The sequence below is a fragment of the Halichoeres trimaculatus genome, unplaced genomic scaffold (genome assembly GCF_033239565.1).
Source record: "Halichoeres trimaculatus isolate MK-OKI-2021-1 unplaced genomic scaffold, fHalTri1.1 fHalTri1_scaffold_3, whole genome shotgun sequence".
Taxonomy (NCBI): domain Eukaryota; kingdom Metazoa; phylum Chordata; class Actinopteri; order Labriformes; family Labridae; genus Halichoeres; species Halichoeres trimaculatus.
The window spans coordinates 24,068,473-24,082,389 of record NW_027437181.1 but is presented as its reverse complement, the minus strand read 5'-3'; the positions used below and the strand labels follow the sequence as shown (position 1 = coordinate 24,082,389).

At 39.6% G+C, this 13,917-nt stretch overlaps 1 protein-coding gene across 1 annotated transcript in view; it reads right to left on the bottom strand.

Annotated features, from left to right (window-relative positions):
* Positions 1-13,917, bottom strand: part of znf710b (zinc finger protein 710b) — a 28,656-nt gene that overhangs the window by 11,195 nt on the left and 3,544 nt on the right. The window lies entirely within an intron of this gene.

Here is a 13,917-nt window from a genome sequence, read left to right as displayed (position 1 = left end):
TCCATCTCCTTTTCTGTTTCCTCCCTCTCTCCTCCTCCTCTCCTTCTCTCTTTGTTTTTCTTACTCCCTCATTTATCAAGCAGGGTTTATGAGAAGGGAAAAGTGTTAGAAGATTGTTTCCTGCACAGACTTGGGAGGAGAAGAGTGTGATAAGACAGAGTGAGAAAAAGAGGGAGAGATAGAGGAGTGACTGACAAGAAGATGAGCAAATGGAGGAGGAGAGAGAGGAGGAAAGAGATCATGGAGAAAGAAAGGAGGAGGAGGGAGTGGAAGGAGAGAATATTGGAGGAAAGAGAGGGGAGGGGTAGAGGAGAGAGAGAAAGAAAGAAAGGAAGAAAAAGAGAGAAAGAGAGGCAGGGGGATGGGAGGAGTGAAGCAGAATGCGGTAAAAGAATAAGAAGGAATAGAAGATGGATGGAGGGAAGAAGCAGGAGAATAAAAGGCATCGTGCTGCTCCCAACGACAAATAAAACACAACCATTTTCCTGCTTTTCCACACACATATCTCAAATAAACACACGTAAATTAAAGCCACTGATTGACAGCTCAGGAAACATCAAGGTTTAAATGTGTTGGACTTTCATCTCTCTTCTCATCTTCTCATGACCAGAGCCCGCACCCTTGGTAAAGTCAGGGAGATGAGATAACCGTGGAGCTGTGAGACGGAGGCGACAGTGGCCCATGAGTACACAAAGGTCAAACACATCCTGCCAACGATGAAACTGAGACGACACAATAGCACCAAATTACCAAGCTGCAAACAGTGGGGGCAAACAGTACAATGTGAATCAAGACATGACTGAAGTTTGCTCATGTGAGATGAAAAACACGACTAAACCAACTTAATGAACTCAAAACCTACATTCAACATCAAAAAGCATGAAAAAGGACAAAGTGAGCCCTCATTTCTGCTGCTGTAGTTTGAGACCAATGACTGTAATTATAGATGATGTACATTATTAAACAGTGTTTGAGCTCCTTGTATTGGATGTTGCAGGTGTGTACTCTCTTCATGAGTAGCTGCAGCATTTATTTCCATAAAACGACTATCTCTTCTGTAGATCTGCTGCAACCTCCCACATCACAGAACAAAACAACAATAACCACAACATGAGTTCACTTCAATCTTTTTATGAATCATAACCATGAGAAAAACTAGATCTTGATGTTGCCGTGCATATGAAACGTCAGATAAATAACACTGACTGTAGGGGTGTTATATATACAAGGTGAGGAGAAGTTATAATGAAAAACTGCTGTAGGCTGCTTGTTTTCACCTGCTCAACTTATCTTTGACACATCCGTAAGTAACATTTTAACACTCTCTTATCACTATTGACATGTGAGCAGGTTCTCAAAGACAAATCATTCTGTTTAAAGTAGGGCTGAACGATTTTGAAAAATTATCAATTAACAACAACTTAACACAAGTATTAAGTCATTTTATAGTATGACTAACCAACAAAAGATACTGTTAGCATTTAAACAAGTCTTTTTTGCATTTCTTAATTGAAAAAGAAAAAGGAACACAGTGAAATTTTACTGACCTCCAGTTGTCAGTAAGAGTAACAAACCATACAGAAAAAAGGCACCAAGGGGTATGACTCTACGATCGACTGGATGGATCTTGTAGCCCACAGTGTTTTCTTGCCAAAAAAAAAAAAATGAAAAAATGACTTTGGCTGGTTTTAAGGGAGAATAAGTACAAGTTACTATCTTCCCTCCAGGTCTGTGTACATGAAACTTGTTTTTCTAATTGCATTCTGTTACATTGCGATGTCGGTTTAAAATCGATTAATTGTTCAGCCCTAGTTTAAAGTTGAAGAAATATCTTTAATACGTGGTGGAAAAAAATGTCGCAGTTCAAATAAAGTTAGAAAGGAAAAATTTTCATCTCTTTTTACACAAAGTTTATTCAATAGAGATGCAAACTGTTGTGGTATTCTGCTCATCAGTTTACACTGAAAAATGAAAATGTTGAAAATATACCATGAATAGCAGCAAACAGGGATGACATCACAGCCCCATTTGTACATGTGTCTCACATATTCAGTCAATTAGCCATGCTGTAGAGGGAAAATAGCTACGACGACGGTGTATTTGTGCTGTATTTGTGGAAAAGTTCTCATGCAGATAAAGGCGCCCGCCTGAGTCTTACGAATGTACACTGTGTACCTGATGTAAGCATGCAAACAGAATTATTCAATTTAAGACACAGCAACACTTTACGATCTTCTGAGCGGGCATCTGCCAAAGTCGGTTTGTACTTGAGCAAGATTAAAATCCTCTTCAAGAAATGTTTCTGAGCCATCTTTTCAAACTAGATGTTGTCTTACTGATGGCCTTTTTATTAAAACTTCTACTAGCAATGCTAGTTAACTATGAATCCAAAATGAAGTTTTTTTTCCACAAAATAAAAAACAGTAATTCAGGAAGCTGCTTCTTCTATGGGATATTTGCCATTTTCTTAATTTTTTTAACATTTTTAAACTTCTGTTTAAAGTTAGTGAACTTTGATATAAAAAGTTCTAAAAAGTTTTATTGCATCTATGTGGTTTCCATATTTCCCACAGCCAGTCTTGAGCAGACTCATTTTTTCACATTTGCACATATGCTTCATATTTTTAGACAGGAGGTTGACAGTTATGTTAGTTAAGTACCTCTGACTCAGGGTGCAGTCACACTGGCCATCCATACCGCGCCGTACTCAAGCCCCCACAGCGCTGTTTACCATCTGGCCAGTACAGCCTGCAGTCTACTCCACTATGAACCAAAAGTAAGGCGCACACACATAACCAGCCTATGTCATCATAAAGCGACTGATTACAGCAGCGTGGTCTCATCAGAGTCAACAACACAATAGGGGACACAGAGAACATTGCTTCAACTTTAGTTACTTTACTCTTTACCAAAGAAAACAGGATGGGTCATCGACGGATAATGTCTTTCCTAGCTGGAGGAACTACAATTAGGAATCAGAAAATGCAAGATACAAAAGCTGATATACATGTCTACAGAGTCTGCATTAATCTACCAAATCTTTTGGAAAAAATCAGATCAGAAGCAAAAAATGTGGCAGTCCAATGATTCTGTAAGTTTGTGCTATTACAAAACAATCCATGATTTTGCTTGACTTTGAAGACAGGCCAAAATAATCCTAAACTTCTTTCAGGTGAATAAGCCAGTCCATGATATGAATGCACACTGGCATGAAATTTATTTATCAATTGCCGAGTCAGTAAAGATAAATTCACAAATTTGTTGAGAACAGTTTGGTTCAGTTATGCAAATAATAAAAAATAACCTATGAATGAGTCCTATAGCTTCATGGGTATAAACTAAACGACTGGCTCCATTGGAGACGCACGGGGGTATGTGAGGGGTAAGTGAACTTGAAGCTCTGTGGTTGTGGCTCTCTTGCTAAAACGTCTTTTGGGATTCCAGGTGAACTTCTTGTGTCATGTCGTTCTGCTGGCAGGTACGTGCCTTTGACAGAAACACAGACAACATGCAGCGTGTCTTTGATCAAATCATAGAAACCAACAGCAGCAACGCTTGCATTACACCTCTGTCTGTGAGCGTCAGAGGTGAGGCCGTCACCTGGCTCATCCAGCTTCCTGTGAGTAGGAAAAGTGTCGTCTGTGGCTGTGTGGCAGGTCAGAGCCTGAACCACTTGTTGGATGTGGATGAGCAGAAATACAACCATGTTGGAGTAAACCTTTAGCTTCAGGGTGGGCTGTTAAGAGATGTAGGGGGGTTTATGATTGAGTGACTGTAAATAAAGCTCTGTGTCATTGATGAACGGCTTAATAAGATGTGATACAGTCACAGTGAAGCTTTTAGTCAGAATAAAGCTTTTATTAAGGATAAATGACGGTTCCAATTGACAACATGTTTCTGTTTTTTTTCTAAAGTTTGTATCATAAATGTCATGAGGAAGTGCAGTAAACAACAGGATAGAGAGAACATGGAGGAAAGAGAAGAGAAAGGGAAGCAGCAGAGGACAAAATGGGGGCGTAATAGAGGAAGCAGAGAGAGAAAGAGAGAGAACAGATGATTGCATGGAATGAAAGAGGGATTGAAGGGGGAGGGAGGGGAGGAGATAAAGAGAGCAGAGGAGGGAGGGGGAGTGAGCGGGTGAAATGGTGGAGTGAGAGAGGGGAGGAGAGGAGGGGAGAGGAGAGGAGAGGAGAAGAGAGGCAGCAGTGGGGGAGGGGAGGATGTGGAGGGAGAGCAAGAGAAGACAGGAAGAGAGAGAGACAGAAAAGGATAGAAAAAAGGGAGAGAGAGGGAGAGAGATGGGGCAGGGAGCAACGTGAGATTGAGATGGAGGGAGGGAGGGGGGGAGAGGGGGGAGGGAGGGGCAGTGTGCAACGTGAGAGAGAAAGAAAGAGAGAACAGGCAGAGGGAGGGGTAGAGCTTGATGGAAACCCAGAACAGGAGAGGAAGAGAGAGGAAGAGAGGGAGAGAGGGAGAGATGAGGAAAGGGGAACAGAGAGAGGGGGAGGGGAAGAGAGTAGGAGAGAGAAAAACAGAAAGAGGGAGAAAAAAATTGGGAGCGGGTGAGGGAGAAAGAGCACAAAACCTTTCTCACTCTATTCTGTGGTTTTACAAACATGGCTGCAGCAGGAGGAGAAGAAGAAGGAGGAGAAAAAGGAGAATTGTGCGCTGGGTTTTCATAAGGCCTCCCTCTCTAACACACACACACACACACACACACACACACACACACACACACACACACACACACACTCAACATAGCAACATGACAATGTTGACCACTGTAGGGTGAAATCAGTTGCATTCAGGTATGATGTGTGTTCACAGATGGGGTCTTTTATGTCACTGATTTGCTAAAATCCTGAATACAACACAACTCATATCACAGCCGACTGACTGAACCACAGGTACATTGGCGTTTTGTGGAAGCAGTGTCCGACACTATGGGCCCACTGGAGTCTCAAACTTGCAGCATAAAAAAGTCACCCTGTTAGTTATCACCAGTTACTGTTCGTAGGGTTTACAGAAAACATGACTAGATTGCATTGATAATGGAGAATATCATTCTAAAGCAAGAGAGAGGATGTTTATCGTCTGATTTTCGGCAGATTTACAGATCTTAATTCTAGAAAAGCAGTCAGAGAGCGCAGACCTCCACCAAGCATATTGTGATTGTAACCACAACACTTTAGTCCTACTTTAATGTTATACTTCCTTTCAGCAGACTGTCTGCTACAATTTGGTGTTAGTTGCAGGTTTGTACGATAATTTGTTTCCTGACAGTGTGGAAAATTATGATGACCCAGTACATATTTCATATTCTGGATCTTAGTATCCAGAATATTGCCAGGATCTGGATCGTACTTTTACATCTGTCAGAAATTATTGTGACCTTGTCTTGTATAGTGTTGCAAAGCAATCCAACCATTTATCATGTAGTTATAAACACATATGGTGAAAACAGCCCTATCTCGTAATGATAAAGAATCCTTAAAAAAAAACCTGGATCCAGACGGTGATCCGGATCACCTATTAAATTTAGTCAGTTCTTCCTTATCCCATTTTGAACATTTTCTGAAAATTTCATGAAAACACTGAAGTAACTTTTTGAGTTATGTTGTTCACAGACAAACAAACTCTCCCAAAACCATAACCTGCATGGCGGAAGTAAAAATTAGAAAAAGTATCTTCAGAGTGTTACCATGGGTTTCAGGGTTTAGTTGGGCACGTTTTTGATTGTTTTTAACTGCACTGTGAAGCACTTTGCGTTACATCTTTTGTATGTATGAAAAGTGCTTTATAAATAAAGTTTTGATTGATTTTTTTTATTTATGTCTCAGTCCAGAAATAATTATTCAAAGACCATTAAGAAAGTTATGAAATGCCTTTGCCCTAGATATGTTGACACTTTAAGATGTAAATTTCCTCTTCCGTAAAGAAATAAAAATTGGGGGAAAAATCCATACACATGATCAGAACTGAAACAGTCACACAAATCATTATTTTCACTATTAGCTACATTAATCATTCAACCACACACCATTCCAAACTGATCCGTTGCCTTTCATAAAAAGGGGACGAAAGGGCACAGGTCGCAGACACTATAACAGCCAAAGCCGTCAGCACCACACCAAACTGAAAACAATGACTAAAACCAGGGTATGAACTGAACTATGGGAAATCTGTATTGTTGCGGTGCTTGCTGCACACAATCACGTGGACACTTTCCTGCACCGAAGGCCAAGGGTACTAGCTCTGCTGATGTTGGTCAGACGTAACAAACTAAATAGACTTTCTCTACCCTTTAATAGATGATGTCCAATTTAGTGGTGGTTGGGAGGTTGAATTCAAAACACAGTTGAAATGACGAGGACAATTGTCACTTCAGAATATCACTGCATGGCCAAGCACTCTTTATGGACAAGTTAATACTGTGAAAACTTTTTAATTAAATAGTCTCACTTCTAGATATACATTTGAACCTAATACATAACTTAAAGTGAGATTATCAGCACAAAAAGGTGGTTTCTAAATGCTATTTCATAGTTTTCCTGTTCATATTTTCCAGGACAAGAACTGATTTATAGCACAAAGACTGAAAGTTTCTATGGTGACACCACGATAGCTGGTGAAGTTTAGCAGTGCTAAGCAAGATCTGTGTTTTATTCCTCTGATTCATTTTGTGGTAATGTCAGATACTGGAGCTGGACTGGCAAAAAGAAAAAGGACAGATGATTAAAAGAAAGTCAAACAGGAGAGAGATAGAGCACGGGCTTGAGGCTAAAACATGGGCTAAGCTGTTTGTGATAATGTTTATTCCAACCCACAGCAGTCTTTCTGCATTGGTCTGTTCAAACTTGAGAGTCTATCAATAAAATGAAGACCAAGGTTGCATCTGCTCTGCTTGATAAAGTTGGAGTTGGTAGATGAACGCTGGTAGGACATAACCAGGATTCACTAATGTCACAAGTTACAGACACGTCTTAAAACATTTCTGTAAGTAGCGCGCATCATAGCTTGAAACTAAACTCCCACATAAACTGAGTTTACAAAGTTTGCTTGCTGTCACAATTTAAACTAGAGTGTGACGTCACATGACTAAAAATAAATACATTATATCATCACTTTGTATCCCGATCTCCATTCATTTGCTTGCTTTCAAAACAAGTGCACGCCTTGGTAAGGATAACATCCTTCCCAAAAGTGGGTGCGAGTGTTCATGGGAAACAGAGTCTCTATCCCAGAAAAATCCTACCTTTTCAAGGAACAAAGAAACCTTTAAAATACTCACTGCTAGTATTCGTTTACATAAACAAGCAAAGGAAAAATTAAATGAAAAATCTGTATATTTAAGTGGGAAACCAGTAATTACTTTTCATTAGAGGAAAAGGGGACTATTTGATGAGTTAAAAAATGTGTTCATGCCTTTTTTTCTATTACTGTTATCAAACTTTGCTGGAATAGTCCAACAGAGCTGGAAGGTAGGCTCATAGTGACTATGGTAAAAATGTACAAGAACAAAGGATGTGTTTGAAAAGTAAAACACATTTTCAACAAATACAAAAGTTTCATCAAGTAAAACACTGAAATATTACAGAATGTCCATTTGATGAAATTTTGTGCTCAAAAGGTCAAAGGTCGACTACACTGTGATGCTTCTTTTTTGGCTCATATTTGACACTATAAGTAAGGAAGAACTTTTTAACATTTTTTTCTTTTGCCATCTATCAATTTATTTATCTTTCTATCCCAATGCCCTAAAAGAAATGTTAAAAAAACAGCACTGATCATAACTTTCATGTAAAGTAACATTACACAAACAGCAAACATCAACAACAATAACCCTTCACTGTCTGTCAAATGGATAACATCAGTTCACAAGTGCTCACACTGTGATGACCCTTCTTTTCTGCGTTTGGGGTGAATTATAGTGAAATAATTCCATGCTGATGAGTTTATGCTTTTAGCTCAAGTTTTGATCTCAGGCTGGCATCACATTGTTCTTGGTAAAAGCTAACAGTAAATAAAAATGACAAATGTAAGATAGCCTTTTTTAGTGCTTAAGGCAAATACAGTGATATATATTTTTGATCGGCTGTCTCCAAACTCCTAAGAATGATGAATTTGCTGTTGCTGGTAAAATCACAATTTTTCCTTCACGAAAAGTGAGTGAGAAATGTGTCCATGGCTGATGAGGTACATTTTCACAAGCTGTCCAGCTGTTCAGAATCTCGGGTTTTTCTATGAGTATATGGTTATAAAAGGACAGGAAACTGGTTCTGTTAATGTTTACAAGGTCATCAATCTAAACCCAAACTAAAGACACTGAAACATCAGTCCCAGATTTGTTGTTATTCACACCATGTTTCAATATGTAACTAATTCAACAGAAAAACAGTGAAAATGGCAATAGGCTAAAAACAACAGAAAAAAAAACCTGTCTCAATAAACATCCACCCGTGTTCTGTTTGAAACAGTGTTAAACTACATCACCTCTTACTCTATCTCTCCCTCTTGCTCTCTCTTCGCCATCCCTCTCCCTTCATGTTTCCATGGATACACCCCCTTCCCCTCTCTTTGCTTCCCTATTTTCCATCACTTCCTTCTTATCGTTTCTCTTCCTGTACCATCCCCACCACTTTTCTATCACCCTGCACTTCCCCTGGTCAGTTTTTCTCTTATAGATTTTGATTAATGCAAACAGGTTTGATATTCACATCCCTGACTGGTGAGAAAATGTAAAACAGGACGTTAAGAAAGGAAATAATGCACTCTGTAAAGCAAATTCACACATAAAGGTTAATGTTCTGACACTGTATTGATCCCTGAGGGAACACTGCTCTGTTCCTGAGCAGATCAGCTACACAACAGCGCCCCCAAAGACAAGACAGAGATTTAATGTCTTGCTCAAGGAAACCTCAGCAGAGACAAGATATTAAAAACGGAGATTAAACCTCCTGATGGATGTTCTGTTCCTCTTTTCTCAGTGGGCTTTTGGATTTGGAGATGAATGTTGTCAACACTCACATATTCAGCATTTTCCTACCAAACAGACAGCTTTGCAGGGCCTTTAACAAAGTGGACAAGCACCCTTGAGGTTTGTTACAACATATTTAATGTTCACAAAGTTTGAATATATGGGAAAAAAACATTCAGTGTGACAGACTTTATCTTCATGAGCCCAAATAATCCCTTAATGCAACACTGAAGAACCCAGGAATTAAGCTTAAAGATCTCCACCATTCAATCTGACATGACACAGCCAACAGTCTCTCCACTGCATACAAAGTATTTAAAGCATGAAAGTCACTTCATTTGATACTAATCCAGTTTGTACTGTCCAATAAATTTCACAACCCATCCCAAAAACTGTGCGCCATCAAGTAAAGCCGTTAACAACATTCTCATCCCATAATTTAGAGATGATTCAAGACCCCATTTCTCCAAATGAAGCAATATAATCTAGAGGCTGGATTATACAGAAAGAAAAGTGGTTTAAATGCAATGTGCTATCCAAACTCCTTAGAAAACCAAAGGATCTGTAATTGCTTTTGGACAGCCACAATAAAAAGTAAGGAGAAAGCAGACTGTGCAGAAGAGAGGAGAGCCAACATTTACCTACATGAAACACTACACAGCCTTAACTTCCTTCTCACCAAGACATTGCTGCCCAGTCAGCATGCAATGCCAATATCGACCTTTGGGTTAAAAGGATGGTTCAGATTTTTTAAGAGGGAAAATGCTGGAAAACCAGTAAGAAAAATAGGCTATCAATCAGTTTAGCACATAGTTCCTGTAATTATAAAAAAGCTTGTGTGATAAATAAATAAGTAACCAAAAATAAAGAATGCTCCAAAAATTCAGGAAGTTACAAAAAAGTCTGGAAATAGTCTCAAATCCTTTAAACTCTGGTGCTGTTTCGAGGAACTTTTGAACTTATACTGAAATCTGATATGAAGTTGCAGGGAGTCCCACTTGCAGCTCAAGTTGCAAATTTGGCTCTTCTCTCACAGAACATTCAACTATTACAGTGAGATTTAATCCATCTACCATCATCTTAGAGCCTGTGACATTCTTCACCTTGCGGCATCTTGTTTTAATGTGAATCCAGTTGCATTGAATCTTTAAGCTGTGAGCTTCTCTGTCAAATGTCCAACTGGTTCTCAGTAACTGAATCCATGCTCGTACTCAGCATACTTACCAGCACTATCTGGAGACTGCATGTTTGGGTGAGTTTTGAGGAAACTGTGTTGGTTTACTGTATTTGTAGATGGAAAGAAATGTCACAACCCTAGAAGCTACTTGGAGAATTATAATCGCCAAAAGATTAAAGAAGGAAAAGAATCCAGCCAGGCCAAAAGTCTCTCAAGCCTGGGTTTTACTTCAGCACTGACCCAATGCCAACACGATGTGTTTGTCAGCACCATAGACTGTGAAAAACAATGGACGTCCGCTTGCTCAGCTCGAAGTGAGGTCTCCACAAAAACTGCTCCCCCTGGTGGCTGGCTGCAGTATAGGTTAAAAAATCTGTCTTTCCAGCCATTCCAGATGGGCTGTGGTCAAACTTAAAAAAATTAATACACCTACTAGAAACGTTTCTCACGTCCGATTGTTGTGGTGATTTAAAGATATAATTTGGCTGTCTCATGATCAAGTCCCCTTTTTTCTGAAAAAAAATGTTTTCAATAATTATACAAGGTTAAAAACTAGGCTTTATGTAACGTTCAACTATGACTGACAGCTGCCGTTCTTGTGTATTTTTTTTCAGGGATTGTAAAATATGTCGGAAGGTAGAGGCAAGAAGTGATTGGACTCTCTGAAGAAAAATTTTTGTGTCCCAGCTCCACTCAGATTCTCCCAGAATCCCTCATTGTCTCTACTGTGCAGACTCTGGCTGCAAAACTGCTTCAATGGCTGCGCATGTGACGGCAGAATTTTGGCATCAAAACCGAACAATGGTAAATGGCGGAGCCACGCTGTCCACTCTTTATACAGTCTATGGTCAGCGCTACATACCCATGGTTTTTTGTGTCTGTGTCGCTGTCACAGACTGTATGGTACATGGATGTAGTCTCTGTGACGTCACCTGTCTTTTTCTAAAATAGATGCTGTGTCCCAAATCACACACTTCTGCACTTACACTATGTGTTTTTAGTGCATAAATGTGTTCACACAGACAGTACAGAAAAAACACAGTGAACTTTGATTTCTCAGCTGGCACATTCAAAATGGTCAAAAAGCTAACTGCGTATTGGCTACATAGAGGAAGGAACAGGAAGAGATCAAACAATAGTTGATGGATGTAATCACTGAAAAGTAGATACACCTGTGAGCTATGCTGCTGTGAGATACAATCGCAGTTTCTGGTAAGTGAAAAGCAGCAGGGTTGGATTGGGAACACCACCAGCCTTAAAATTTGTTGTTGAAGTGTACTTGTAAGTATGCGATTTGGAACACAGCACGAGTTTTGAAGCCAATCATCTCCAGGGGCCATCCTAGAAATGAGGTGGGCTTTGAGCCTCCACACCAACAGCTATAGGACACCTGCCTGCCAGTCAGATGAGCTTTGCCTCTAATTGGGTAAACTCTCAATCTTAACATCTTCTAATAGGCCTTGTTAGACCCCTCCCTAAAAACTGTGAAAATGGCTGTGTATGTGGTTTCCGGTACTTATGGAGCTTGCCTCAAGTGGAAAGTGGAACTGCAGTTTTTGGCACTTCTGCATTGCCTCATATTTTTAGACCAGGGTTGCTGATTGGTCCCCCTACAATACTGCCATGTCACTTGTTGGCAGTATGACTTCTATACTAGTCAGATCACCTGTTTTTGAACCTGTTGCATTTCTCCCAGCCTTTTAGAAGGAGCCTATGCCAACCCCATAAAGGCAGAATGGTTTTTCACTGTAATGTCAAACTGGGGCTGATAAATGTTGCTGTTTATCATATAGCAACTTTTAAAGTCAGAACATTGAGGAGACATTGGGGGAGACTGATTGTAAATTCCATAATGATGTAAATGCAGGAAGTACACTGCTGCCAAGTGGACCAATCAAAGGGCTTACAGTCTGCATCATTTTAATGCACACGTTTGGAAGGAGGTCTAATCATTGTATCAGCCATCAGCTGATGAAGACTTAAAAACCATTTACACACATCATCAAAGCTGGCCCAGTAGGTCCAAACATATGTGACAGGCAGAGCTAAAATAGAGTGAAGGACACCAACTACAGCAGCTCAATAGTTTGGTGGTACTTCATACATGTTTCACCAACAACTGTGACAACACGTGAAAGATTAAGTCTCACTTATCCACTGCTGAGGTTGACAATTCAATTATAATTCTGGTTAGTATTGGAAATTTACTCACCACACATTTATACTTCCATGAAAATAATCAAAAAGTAATTTAAAATATATTTTCTACAAAGCTAGGAAGGACTGGAGTTGCCAAATCGTATTTCTCAGTTACATATTTATATAAAGGAAAACAGATTTCTGTTTTTTATCTCCATTTTTTACACTGTGACTCAGTTATATTTGCATTGAGACCTTTAAGGGTACAATACAAACAGAACCCTGCCAGTTCTCTACAAGTACTATGATCTTCTAACATTTCTGTCTGTGTCACCTCAGGTAACTACTCTGTTGACACGTACCTTAACATATATCATCTTTTATTTTTACAAATCTGACACCTAAACAGGAGAGAACATGAATTTGCTTCTTAATCTGAGTTCTGCAGTTTGTCTGCACAACCTCAGTGAAAATTCTATCATCAGTGACGGATGAGCAACGCCAGGCGCCAATCAAAAGACACATCATTAAATAGTTTTAAAGTCTCGAGCTCCTCTGGACAAATGAGTCCTGTAGCAACAGCACAACCCAGAAATACTAGGAGGAAACTACCTCAGCATCACTAACCTGGGTACTGCAGAGAAACATGACTGTCAGACAGGAACAGTGTGAAAGGACAGAGAGGGAAAGAGTGAACAGGAAACAGAGACGATAAAACGAGGAGACAAAACAGAGCTGCATCCACACACACAATGCACACACACACACACACACACACTAACACACACAGAGAGCTAAAATTACATTCAAGAGGGCATGAACTAGGCCACTGCTCTGCACTATGCTGGAAAGTGGTTGTTAGCTAATTGAACAGAGGCTTGCAGAGACCTGAAGGCAACAGTGAATGTGGTTTGTGGTTACACAAGACCAGAGTTTTTACATTTTTAACAAATAATTGTATCTATGAGGTAATTCACAGATTGTACAATACAGTAATTGTCTTGTACACTGCATTAAAAGAAGTTGAACTGCTTGTCTTTCTCCATGCAGAGAATTTGGCAGGATTTGAGAGGACTGACTGACAAACTGACTCACCAGACAACTAGTAGCAACTTCACACAGAAAAAGCTGGCAGGGACAGCCTGCAGTCAGACCAAACTGACCAGCATGATTGGCGCTTGATGAGCATTACAAACAGGAGTTTCATTAAAAAAAATCCTGCTGCTCTTTTAAGCAGATTTAAGATTTACTGAAAATGATTCTGGGCTCTGTATTTAGGATTATTTGTCCAAATAATCCTCAAATGTGTCAATATGACTATTGTACTGCCCCAGGTCCATGGTCTGGTATCGTACATATTGACATGATTTATATTAATGATTCCTGGTCCAGCAACAATCATTGAGAGGGAGAGACTAGAAAATGTCATTAACTGTATCTTACAAGCATGGCAGTAAATGTTTCTTTGTTGTCCATTTGATACTGGCAACAAAGGCCAGGACAGCTGACAATATTATTTGCCATTTGTGTTTATCTTCAGAAGTCAAGTTTGATCACAGAAGTTTCTGTGAGATCTCGTGTCCATAGAGTCATTGCTCCAAACATAAAATGTGTTGTCTGGAAG